The following is a 13,397-nucleotide window of genomic DNA, read 5'->3' as shown; positions in this document are numbered from 1 at the left end:
AAACTCAAAAATGGACAGCACAATAATACCTAATTGTAAATTAATCATGTTAAAACACTAATGAAGCTGCATCTGAGCTATAGGGTTTTTTTTTTTTTTACTATTATTACTACTTTTATTTCTTTTCTCTATATTAACATTTTATATCTTTTTCTGTTGTGTTGCTAGTTCCTCTAAACCGATGCAAATGTACTAAGAAACGATGATCATGCATCTATGTGATGATGTTAAGAATTACTGAGTGCATATGTAGAATGGTATGATTTCTAAATGTTGTGTTAATTTCTTTTTTTTCTTTCCATTAATAAAAAAAAAAAGAAATAGCTGATCCCACAAGATTGGCTCAGGATTAAAACATGGCTCTACTGGTGTACATAATAGATTAAATCTCTTGGTTATTTAGCATCAACATGCCTTACGTTATGGTTAACAGTATAGAGAGCTCACCACCTTCCATTACCAAAGGCGCCCTGTAGCACAAAATCATGAACATAATTAACAGAATGTAATTAATATGTATCTGGGTGTGATTAAAAGGGGAAATATCAGATTGTATCTATGGTAATGGAGTAAAAATTATCAAAAAAAAAAAAAAAAGAATCGAAGAAACTACGCCATTCAGTGAACTCTAAGTTAAAACACGAACTGCAGTTAATAATAGTACATTTATAAAAATATGCCATCCCATTCTATCCTCTATTATAGCAATTGTTCCACACCAATGCAAGGTATTAATATAGGGTGGTTTATGGGGATCCTGTATTTTATGCATAGTTGTTCCATAAACCCACAATTTCTGTAATAGTAAAAGGTACAGTGACAAAACAGCAATTGTTAAATTATTAAAATGCAGTCTTTTATTCAGCTGTCAGACAAAGAAAATGAGCAGGTTAAATCCAGTCTGTGGGCCAGTTGTTCAAATATGTCTTTTGAGCACGTGGAAATGCGTAATTTCATAGCGTCATTTGATGAGGCACAGTTTTCAGCCTGGCCATTTCCTTTTCACTGAAAACAGGTGCAGCCGCAGGCATTCACATACTTTCTTCTAGGATAGCAGTTTTTCCTTCCATCTTGATTCTGAAATTGAGCTTGAAGAAATTGTCAAGCAATGTTTAGTTTGTTTATATGAACATGCATCCAGTTTCTAACTTAACTGACCTAGACTTCTTTTCAAATTCAGAATGAGATTTCTTTTCCTTCAAAGTTTGCGTAATTGTTTTTAGGGTGTGATGGTTGGCTTCATGCAGCAAGGTTTTCTCACGTGAAATGCCAAGCTTACTTAACCTCTGAAATTATAAATTAGCATTATAAGTAAGCATCTAGTACATTCTATACCTTTTAGTGGGGCTGCTAGCGTAGCTGCTGAAACACTAGTTCTTGGCTTGCTGCATCTCCCTTTCTGCTCTCTTTTAATTTCTGGGAGCCTCAGGTCCTCCTTTTGGCCTCTAGCAAAAATTGTCCCGACTCCTGGAACCCTGGTTCACTGATTTCCTAATCTCTGATATCAGAAATCCCTTGTGGTTTATTCAGAGCCGAGGAACACCCGAGGTACTTCAGCCCTGTGTCTCATTTTGAATTCACAGTTACCCCAGAATGCCCAGTTTCCTTATAATTTTGCCTAAAACCTGTTTAATTCAAATTGGTGATCAAGTCCACCCTCATTCAAATAGCAGTTCCAGCGCTGGTTTCCCACAAATTCCAAATCTGTTTTTAGCTTTCTTTCTCCCTTTGGTTACATTAAAAGCATAAAATGGTATTTTTAGGAAACACAGTGCACCCGGGCTAGCAGTTCCTCTCTTGATTTTGTGTTGTTCCATCTCTTCATGCAGGTGCACATTGTCTCCTTGCAGGGATGCAGGGGGTGCTATCGTGATGCTCAGGGGTCTCTCTCTGTGGGATGGGTCTGGGGAGGGGGTGGCTGTGGTCCTGGACTCCCATTGTTTTGGTTCGCTGAAGCTTCCGGAATACAACATACCAGAAATGGACTAGCTTTTACAAAGAGGATTTATTAAGTTACAAGTTTACAGTTCTAAGACCATGAAAATGTCCAAATTAAGGCATCAGCAAGAGTATACCTTCACTCCAGAGAGGCTGATCACTTGCGGGGTTTCTCTGTCTCATGGGAAGCCATCTGCTGACCCTCTGCTCCCAGGTTTTGTAGCTTTCAGCTCTTGGTTCCAGTGGCTTCCTCTCTGAGCTTCTGTGACCTTCACTTAGCTTCTTCAGGGCAAATCTGGATTTCATTTCTTAGATTAGAATCTCCAAATGTCCGTGTTTGCTCTCTGTGTTGGCTCTTTTAAGGATCCCAGTCCAATTAAGACCCACCTTGAATGGGCAGAGTCACACCTCCATCTGATCAGAAGGTCCCACCCACAATTGGGTGGGTTGCATCTCCAGGGAAACAATCTAATCAAAAGGTCCCACCCGATAATAGGGCTGTTCCCACTAGCTTGGATTAGGATTAAAAGAATATGGCTTTTCTGGGCACATAACTGTTTCAAACCAGCATACCTGTCCTAGCACCTGAAGCTGGAATTGCAATGAGATAATTATAGCTCAGCCACTCTGTGGCTTGGGGCAAAAAGCTTAATCTCTTAGGCTTGTCCCTACAATGGGGATATTTTTAATGAGGAATGAATGACGATTTGATTAATGGTATTAATGAACTTTGACTGACCAAGGATATACGTTTCCACACTTGCTTTTAGGAAGGAGTGGCTACTGGCATTCTGGTCTTTCTCACACTTTAAGGAATTCTTATTTAAGAACAGTGGGGGGGGGGGGGGGGGGGCTGGGGGGGGGGGGGGGGGGGGGGGGGGGGGGGGGTGTGGGCTGGTTTTCTGGGGGTGGGGGGTGGGCAGCAGGAAGGCAGGCTTGCACTCACAGGTGTCCTATATTCCCGAAGTGGTGAGAAAGCCCAGCAGCTTTGTCCAGCTTGAAGCAAGGTCTAGAATCAAGTCCTGCTCTTCTCCTGCATGGACGCCAGTCCTGCTACTCAGTGCTCAGTCTTCCCTCTCCTCCTGCTCCTCCCAGTAACTCTAGGAAATACTCTTCTTTTAATAAGAATGTTTTATTTTTTATTTGAGAAACCAGCCAATGACAATGTGTTTGGCTACTTCTTCAAAATGGGAATCATCTTTGCCGTGTGTGTGTGTGTGTGTGTGTGTGTGTGTGTGTGTGTGATGAGGGGGTCTCCTAGAGTACATTTTCCCCTCTCTCTTCCCTCCTGGTCTTCCTTCTCATGATCTCCTCTCCACCCCACCCCACCCCCCCAAAAAATTACACAGAGCAGAGGCCCCGTGATGTCCTGCTGAAGACCATGCATTCTGGAGCCTCCTTGCCTGTTGAACCCTGCCTTAGCTCTCACACTTGCACAAGTTGCTTATCAGTTTCCTGTTCTATAAAACGGGGAGTGAGGATTGTTCCTGCCTCACTGAGTTGTTTTGAGGATTGAATGAGTAACGTTTGGAAAGCATTCAGAACATTCCGGCACATTTCAAGTGTTAGGTTGGTGTTAGCAATCATGAATCCCAACCTTGTGGACCAAAACCAACTCTTTGTGTCCTGGAGTAACTGTTAGGAAAAAGGATGTTAGAAGGCTGCATGTGTTTTCATAGTAATAAAAATAAATTCCTGGTTGCGGTTTTGGGTGGGAAGGGCCAGCTCGAAGGAGAGAAAAACCTACCCTTCCTCCAGGATGCGAGGAAAGAGAGAGCCACCCTGTTCTGCGCATGCCAGGAAGAGCACCCACCACCCTGCCCAGGCACGTCACACAGGCAAAAGATTGTGCCACGTGCTCATCCCTGGTTATCTTGTTTAAAGTCATTGAGACACTTAGGAGGTTGTTCCTATGCCCATTTTATAGAGGAGGACGCGGGGAGAGTAGGTTAGTGAGTTAGTGAGCAGCTGAGCCAGCCTGTAGGATTCCCCATGCACTTTCCGTGGGCAGGGCCTCCCGCAGGGCTGGACGAGCCAGTCTGCTTTGTCCTCCTGATCCCATCCTCTCTCCTGGTCCACAATGAGTATAGTAATGTGTATTCCTCTTAAAGGCAGTAGTAGTGCTGAAGAACTTCTGCTCATAAGTCAGTTTGCCAAAAATAGGGAGCCACATTCCTCATTTTGCTTCCAACGGTCTGCTCATGCTTCCCTGTGCCAAAACCTCCTTCTCACTATTTACAGCTCAACAGTGGAGGCTCTTTACTCAGATGAGCAAGCCGGGAGCTCTTGGCTCTTGAGCACCTGGTCCTTTGTTGGCCAATGTACTTCCCACTGCTGAGAGTGCAGCTCACCTGTTTCTCTCTGGGAAGGGACTGGAGCACACAAGCTCACCTGCTTTACTTGGCCTGAGTCCCAAGCATTTGAAAGGATGAGTCTGAGATCATTTTTCTTTTTGTTCTTTTGGGTCTATGGTACAGCCCATACTCCATCATCTTTGCTTTACATTGATCCTCCAGTGGCTGGGGGCTTTGTTGTCTTTGGAAATCTGGAAGGAACCATTAGCCAACCAGAGTACCGAGCCATGAACTTGAACTCATGTGGGCGAGAAACGAATTTGACAGAAATGCTGAGTCATCAATCTTGGCCTGACCCTCCAAGGCAGGATTAATAAATTGAATCACAAATTGTTTATTATCGTGGGCCAAGGAGCTGGAAAGTCCCCAGTAAGTGGAATCTTTTAAAATTAGTTATTATCCCGTATGCTTTAAATTATTCACTATTGTTTGGACTCCTAATATTGTTACAGATTAAAAAGTAAAAGAAAAAATATCTTTCCACGGTAGAACACTGCAGTTTTATTTAATGAGAAAAAATATTCTTTTACATTTATTCCTTCTAGGAGAAAATGTTCTACTGAATAATCGATGCTTCTAAAATGAAGCCTTATGTTTTTATGACACCAGAATAGCTTTCATTTTCTACGTGTGTGCGTGAAAGCCCTGAATATTAACTATTTTTGTGTAATATCCATTTGAACAGGGAAAACTCAGCCAGCTTAATTATTTGCAGGTGAAGTTCAGACCATGAATTATACAGAACCACAGCTAATTACAGATGATGGACCTAATCAAAATATGCAAATCAGCAACTGTTGAGAGTCATATGAAGATCTTTCCATGGTTTCATTTAAATAAAATACACGGTTGTAATGGGAAACCTAATTGTGTAATTCAAGATGGCAAATACATTATAATTTCACACTTGTTAAAAGAATTGAGATAAATACAGTCATTGGTGATTTTGTAACCTTTAGTTTTATTCTGTATAGAATGAAATATAAAATGACGTGCTGATGTCAAAGGGACAAAATGAAAACATGGTGTCCTCTACTGTTGCATATTCTAGATCTGAAGTTTATCCTTCTAAAATGTGTGCTTAGCCAAAACAATGTAAATACCTTCTGTATTATTGACTTATACTTAAAAAAAATTCTTTCTGAAGATTGTACAGCAGGTCGTTGTTATCCAAGGATAATTAGAACCAGAAAAAGCCAATTAAAGTAAATCCAGTTACATGGGGACCAACATTTTATAATATAATTTTTTTTAAAAAGACTTATCATTGTGACCGTTGACTAGTTCTTAAAATAAGCAAAGCAAAAAACAAGTGTTGATTGTACTGAGAGTAGTAAAATTTTGGACAGTATTGTATGATAGTACATTAGGTACTTTTATATCACATTCGGTGTTTCCATCATATCATAAAGATGGCAAGTTTTACAAAAATATTTGAAGTCTTGGTCATTTTCCTTTGGGATCTTTTAGCTCCTTTAATAGTAAAATCATTTTCTGTTAAAATTCCTGGTGTGCTTGTTTAAAACCGTTATGTACCCAGAAAAGCCATGTTCTTTTATTCCTAATCCAATCTTGTGGGGGCGAACCTATTGCTTGGGCAAGATCTTTTGATTACGTTGTTTCCATTGAGATGTGACCCACCCAAATGTGAGTGGGACCTCTTGATTAAATTTGGAGATATGACCTTGCCCATTCAAGGTAGGTCTTAATTAGCTTACTGGAGTCCTTTAAAAGGAGAGCATTTTGGAGAAAGCTCAGATATAGATGCTTGGAGATGCTGAGAGAGCATTTGAAACCAGAAACCTGGAGAGGACAGCAGACATTGCCATATGCCTTCCCACTTGACAGAGAAACCCCAGATGCTGCCTTTCTGGCATAAAAATATCCTCTTGTTGATGCCTTAATTTGGACATTTTCATGGCCTTAGAATGGTAAATTTGTAACCTAATAAGTCCCCTTTATAAGAAGCCAATTCATTTCTAGTATATTGCCTTCTGACAACGTTAGCAAACCGAAACACCTCGCTTGCCACCCACTTTTGATTTTTGTGGTTTTCTTTGCCATAGGAATGCATCATTTTGTAGGATGTACAAGACACTTACTAATAGACTTGATCAAGCATAGACTCTGTTGTTGAACCAGAACAGATTTTTGAGTGGGGGCTAAAGTCATAAAATGGTTGGCTATTAGGACACAGATGAGTGTTTTGAAAGCTTTGCTTCCCTAATAAGCTCACAGCTGGATGGCTTTGGATAATGAAACCTTGGTTAGGGAAGACTGTTTACTTTATGTGAATGGAATATATATGGTCCAGGGAAGAGAGAACTGGCTCATATGTCAGGAATTCTGAGTTCTATTTGCCATTCTGCTGTATGATCACTGCCAAGTCACTTAATTTCTTTTGGTATCAGTTTATTTATCTGTAAAATAAAGATGTTGGACTAAAGTCCCTTCAAGATTGTTGGCTATTCTAAGCTACCTTATTCTGTATTTAGATATACATTTTTCAATAGCAACATTTGTATATAATTGTGATTTTAATAGGCTTGTAATCTGCACTTTGATAAACTTTATATTCTGCCCTTTTCACTAGTGTTTCTCTTATAAGTGTTGCCCACACATATCATAATCTTAACATCTTGCTCTTTTTCACATTTGTCTTAGTTTCTAGCATAGCTGTAGCAAAGTACCATAACCTGAGTGGTTTAAAACTGTGTAAATGTATTGTCTCACAGTTCTGGGTGGAAGTCTGAAATTGACATGTCAGAAGGACTCTTTTAGCTTGCTAAAGCGACCAGAATGCAATATGCCAGAAATGGGTTGGCTTTTACAAAGGGGCCTTATTAAGTTAAAAGTTTACAGTTGTGAGGACTTAAAAATGTCCAAACTAAGGTACCCAGAGAAAGATACCTTGACTCTGAAGAAAGGCCAAAATCTGTCTGGTGACAGATTTTTCCGTCAGCTGGGAAGGCATGCGGTTGACATCTGAGGTTCTTGCTCTTGATTTGTTGCTTTCAGCTTTTCATTCCAGTGGCTTCCTCTCTAAGCATCTTTGGGCCCTCACTCAGCTTCTCTGGGGCAAACTCTGGGTTCTGGCTTGCATAGCATCTCATGAGAATGCACGTGGCAATGAATGCTGGGCTTCTCTCCTGGTTTCTGGTTTCAAACAGCTCTCTCAGATCCTGTGTGTCCTTTTGGCTTTTTCCACTGCATCTCCAAACATCTGTGTTTATGTCAGCTCTGAACCTTTTCTCTCTCCGTAACCTCTCTTTGAAGACTCCAGTAAGCTAATTAAGACCCATTTGGAAAGGGTGGAGTCACATCTCCATCTACTCAAAAGGCCAGACCCACAATTGGGTATGTCACATCTCCATGGAAACAGCCTAATCCTGAGGCCCTACCCTACAATACTGGATCAGGATTGGATCAGAACATGGCTGCCCCACAAGATAGGATTAGATTAAAAGAATGTGGCTTTTTTGGGGTACAAAACAGTTTCAAACCAGCACAAGGGCTGTGTGTTCTTTCAAGTCTATAGGGAATAATCTGTTCATGCCTCGCTCCTGGCTGTTACCATAGGCAGTCCTTAGCATGCCTGGGTTTGTGGCATAACTCAACCTCCGCCTCCGCCATCATGTGGCCATCTTCTCTGTGTCCTTGTCTCCTCTCTCCGTCTCATAAGAACACCAGGCATATAGGATTAGGAGCCCACTTGAATCCAGTTTGACCTCACTTTTTGCTAATCCCGTCTCCCAAGACCCTCTTTCCAAATAAGTTCACCTTCACAGGTTAGGCCTTAAAACATTTTTGGGGAGCACAATTCAACCCAAAGCAGTGTTTATCTTTTTTTAATGGCTTCCTGATACTGAGTAAATATATTTAATCCACTTATGTCTTGACCATTGGGCAACTGAGCATCACTGTACTTTAGAGGTTTTTGGTTGTATTGTCACAGATGTCATTACAGGTGGACAGTTTTTCACCCATGAAAACAGCTTCTCACCCATGAAGCCAGGTTCTGCACACATTTCAATACTCAACTGTAATTTGCTGCTGCTGAAAACAGGAAGAAACAAAGTGAGGCAAAGCCTCTGGCTAAGGGAAGCAGGAAGAGAGCAAACTAAAACTGGAGGAAGGTTGCCTTTAGGTGGTGTGCCAGGCAGGGCAACTAGAGATCCTAGGAAGTGTGACTTTAAATGGAAAAGGGAACGGGGAAAGCAGTGCAGAAACCCAAGTGGGATTCTGAATGGCATCTTCAGATGGCTGGGCTGTCCCGCCACACCACCTCTCCTGGCTGGTCACCCATGAGGGATGGTCCCTTTGACTTCTAAAGTTGTCCTCTTTGGACCCACAGTCTCGTCTGAAAACAAATCAGTCATCCCATAGGGATACAACCCAAGGAGCAGATAAGCTCACAGCCCATAATGCATCCACAAACTAAATGAGCTAATCCTACCTTATTAGAAATCACAACACTTTCCATTTTTATTCAATACCTTAGAGGTCTTCAGGGCATCCTTGGGGGAAAATTTTTCATCCACCCATAATTATATTTGCTGCCTGTTATCAGGATGAAAGAAGCATAGTTGGCACTTTCAGCTTTTGACTTGGTGATCTCTGCTTTGGTCTGTGGACTTCACTGCTTCCTCTGCCTGTGCGGGTGAACTCTTTGCAATGTTTGTTTCACACAGCATTATTCCACAACACTGAGGGAGGTTATTGGGCAAGAAAGGGAACTAAGCATTGCTGAAATTAGGGGTAACTTGGTTATTGGCAACAGTTCATGGCAGATGTATCAGTCAAAGCCAGGTGAAAGTGCACTCAATCAAGGCAATTTCAGTCATGATTCAAATTATTGAGTAGGGGAAAACTAGAGAATTGTAGAAATTGTATACCAGATTCCACTGTGCCAGGTCCTGTGGGAAGGAAGGAAAGGGATGTTGATAAAGGTGGATGGAGTCTAGTGTTTTGAGAGGTTAACTTGGGTTCAAACCAGTTCATTTGTCTTACATATACATGTCATTCTCAATTTTGGAAGTTACGACCTCTAATTTTAAAACCTGTTTTGTTTTTTCAGATTTCTGCTGCATCGGAGACTGGATATTTTCTAAAGTTAAAGGAGATGCCCGTGAAGGGATGGTGAATTCTCTCTGAATTTCAAGTAACAGAATAAGAGGTAATATTTGATGTCAGTAGAGTGGTTTTGCCGTTGTTGTGGAGGGCAGATGCTACTGCAACAAACAGACAAAAAAATAGAGTTTGTGCCAATTTTCCTCATAAAGTCCTTTTCTCAGACCGCATTCTTGAGTCTGCCCGACACATCTTCTCTGTGTGCGCCTCTGCGTTTAGGCGTGAATGTGAGAATTTCCATGACGTAAGTTACAGAAAGTGGTTAAAATGTGGAGACTCAATTTAGTTACACATAAATTTAATGAAACCTAATACCTGCTGCCCTTTCCCCCAGTTCCAGCTCCTTTCAGCCCCAGGTCAGCGATGGCCTCCCCTTGAGGAAATCAGTTCTTTCTTTGTCAGGACTGCCCTCCCCCAGCCACCTGAGCCAGCAGCTGCCAACCTCTGCTGGTCGGAATTCTTTCCCTGGACACCCTCGACTCCCCTTTTTCCTGGAGCTCAACCCAAAGTTCAGCCACGATCAGCTTCCCTGCTATGTCTCAGAAGATTGTCTTTCCAAAGACCTGTTGACCATATTTTGGTCTTAGGGAGAATCGTGCTTACTGCTTGCCCATTCTCCAAGTGTCAACTCATTCTCCCTTCTTTCTCAAATTGCTTTGTCTAATTATGGAATTTATATTTAAAAAGAAACCATGCTTGTATTAATATTGATCTACTTTTGTAGTCACATTGGCTCTAGGACATTAGGTAGAAGATATCAAGAAAGGTCTGCCTTCAGCCTAAGGAGAGTCTTTGAGACCTCTGTCTAGTGAGCAGGTTGCCCTGCCTGCAGCGGGATCTCCCTAGATGGAGATGGAAATTTTATGGCTCTCGGATGAGGCTCTTTCAGAGAGGAGCCTGGCTGAGTGGGGAAGACGATCAGACAAAATGTGTTCTAAGGTCCACTCCGGCTAAAAGGAATCCTACACTTTCTCAACTGATGGCCCCAAGGAAACAAGATCTTTTTCTTCAAATACGTTTTCAACATTAAGCAAAGATGTCCATCTAGATTATTGTGCTTGGACTTTCTGGTGCATCTGTCGTATTTGGGGATGACTCTCCTTCTCAAGCATCATTCCCAAATGCCTTGCTCTGGGCCCTCATGGACTTGGAGGGCTCTCCAGAAAGAGGATAATTGTGCACCTACTGCAGGCACTTCCGGTGACTGTGGTTCAGAGGGTCCCTCAGCATGGGTGGGACCCCAGCGTCTCATGAGCGGGTGATGCCCCGGGGCCGGCAGAGGAGGGCTTCGTGCAGGTGGACCAGGTTCAACAGTAGTTGGGAGCTACCCCAGGGGGTCGAAGGCAGTCTGACTGGGGGGAGGGGGGTGTGTTCTGCTGCCTTGGGAGGGAGAGGAGGGTTATGCGTTGATTATAAACCCATCAGGAGGCTCATCGTGACCTCGGAACCCCACCTGCTCTCCCACCCTTGACTCCCTCGTGTCCGCCTCCCACAGCTAGAAGTTCATTTATCATTGACCATTCCTTGGGATGGTAGGAGAATAGTCACGAAAGAGGAAATGAGGTGCAGTGTGCTAACTTTCTCTGAAAATGCTGACTTCCCACCGCCATCGCTATAGATGATATATGCTTGAACCTGTAAAGGCATCTTGGGTTTTAACAAAATGTTTCTACTCATTCCTCGTAAATGTTCCCTAATTCTGGGAAGAGGTATTTTCTCCTTCTTCCTTCCACATATAACATCACTTTCCTTACCCAATGTCATTGGTTTGGTTCCACTTATAATTATGTGTGAAGGTCACCTCCTCACTTGGCTCTAGGGTGTAAGCTCCCTGAGTAAAGGGATTATTTTCCTCTTTTGTTTACTCATCTTGCCCAGAATCTAGAACGACCCCGGCATGCTATCGTGGGTGCTCGGTGCCCAGTCAGGTGGCAAGGTACCATGCAAGTCGCCCCAACTAACTGAAAATTCCCGGAGGTCAGGACTGGCCCCTCATCATTGGTTCCCACTGGACTGCCGCAGCTGCTGCTCCCTTTTCCCTGGAGCCCTGTCTCGGGGGGCATGTGGGAGCCCCAATTGGTGTGAGGGGGCGTGTTGCGTTGTGACCACATCACCGTCCTGGTGATCCGAGATTGGGCTGCGCCAGTTGCAGAAAGCCCAGTGGATTCCTTCCAGGATGTTTGCACAAGACACGTGGAAGGGCAGCACGGCGCCACAGCCAGCCTCGGTGTCCGCTTGGGACGTTCCTCCTCGCTGTGTGACCGGCCCCTCCCAGGAAACGTCCCCGGAGGGCCCCCGAGGGGCAGGAAGGGTGTGACCACGCTGTCCCAACACAGCCTCCCGCCTCCAGTGTCGTCAGGAGGGAAGTGTGTGCTGAGATCTGCCTGCGCTGGGCTCAGGTGGCTCCCTGGTCCCCTGTCCATCTGCCTAGGGCACCCTGCCTCTGCTTGAGAGAATGAATGAGCACAGGGTGCCCAGAGACAGAGAGCTTGATTGCCAATGAGCGTGATTTGATTTGCAGCAGATAAGAAGTCTGGCTGGGGGAAGAATCAAATTTAATTCTCATGTCTCTAATATTATCCTTGACTAGGTACCCTGAGGGTAAGTTTTGCTTTTGGTTTCCCCTCCCAGAGGTGAGAAGTGGGGAGGTGGGGAGGCCAGCTTCTCCGGAGCCTCTGTGTTAAGCGAGTTTATCTAGAAAGGACATTTGAGGGACAAGGGCTTCCACTTTAAGGCATAATAATAGTTACCTTCTTGTCAGCCGATGAAGACACATGAGATGGCCATGAGGCTTTTAATTGAATGAAGCATGAACGTTTGCTCCTTTTTTCTCTTTCTCTCTTACAACTCACAGACTTCAGAACTGCCATGCTTTTGCATGTCAGACTTTATGCTGACGACCAACCAATTTCAAATCTATAATCCAGTGGCATTAATCACACTCACAATGTTGTGTTACCCTCACGACCATCCAATACCCAAACTTTTCCTTCACCCCAAACAGAAATCCTGCACCATTCCCCACCCTCAGCCCACACCTGCCATCCCGCCCATGGTATCCTGGACTCCCTTTTCTGTCTCTACGGATTTGCATTTTGTAGTTATTTCATAGAAATGGATTAGTACATCATCTGCTCTATTTCATTTGATTTATTTCACTCAACATGGTATCTTCAAGGTTCATCTACGTTGTCGTATTTATCAGAATGCATTCCTTTTGGGGGCTTAAAAATAACTTGATTATATGGATAGACCACATTTTGTTTATTCGTTCACCTGTTGATGGACACTTGGGTTCCTTCCACCCTTTGGCTATTGAATAATGCTGCTGTGAACATGAGTGTGCTATGATCTGTCTGAGTCCCTCCTTTGGGTTTATAACTACAAGTGGATTGCAAGGTCATATGGTAGTTCTGTGTTCAGCTTTTTGAGGAACTACCAAACTGTTTTCCACAAAAGGAGCTAGCCTCTTCTGTTTTGCTCGTGTTCTTCTACTCCACCAGAATTCCATTCTTCCCATTTCAGTGCCCCCTTCCTAAGTTTACAAATAAATATCCTATGTCCTGGGTGCATGGGTGGTTCAGTGGTAGAATGTTCACCTTCCACAAGGGAGACCCGGGTTCGATTCCAGGACCATGCACCAAAAAAAAAAAAAAAAAAAAAATCGTATATCCTGCAGAGCCAGTTGCAAATGCAACACTTTTGTAAACCTTTCCTGCCCCCACCTCCATAGGAGAGGCATCTCCCTTTCAGCACCTGGGGTGCCGTGTGCTTCTCTCCTGGCCCTTCTCTTCTCCCACTCCTTGGGATCCCTGTTTGTGAGGCAGACCTCTATTCCTGAGCCTAGCGATAATGGCCCTTGCATGCTGGTCAAGTCAGAAGCCTCACCTTGGATCACCCTCTGGCTTGTCTAGATGTTCTTGAGCTAGCACTGACCATTGTCACCCTTCTTAAATGCAGAGTGGAGTTTTTACA

General features: G+C 43.4%; 1 protein-coding gene across 17 annotated transcripts in view; it reads left to right on the top strand.

Moving 5' to 3' along the window:
• The window catches only part of SVIL (supervillin), a 209,602-nt gene that overhangs the window by 35,666 nt on the left and 160,539 nt on the right, over positions 1 to 13,397 (top strand). For all 17 annotated transcript variants that reach the window (XM_077152567.1, XM_077152551.1, XM_077152612.1 and 14 more), the window contains one exon: positions 9,370 to 9,468. The gene's annotated coding sequence lies outside the window, so the exon portion shown is untranslated. The remainder of the gene's footprint in view (positions 1 to 9,369; positions 9,469 to 13,397) is intronic.

This window comes from Tamandua tetradactyla, chromosome 1, assembly GCF_023851605.1.
Source record: "Tamandua tetradactyla isolate mTamTet1 chromosome 1, mTamTet1.pri, whole genome shotgun sequence".
In the NCBI taxonomy this organism is placed as follows: Eukaryota; Metazoa; Chordata; class Mammalia; order Pilosa; family Myrmecophagidae; genus Tamandua; species Tamandua tetradactyla.
Note: the sequence above shows the minus strand (reverse complement) of the source record. Positions and strands in the feature narration are given on the sequence as shown.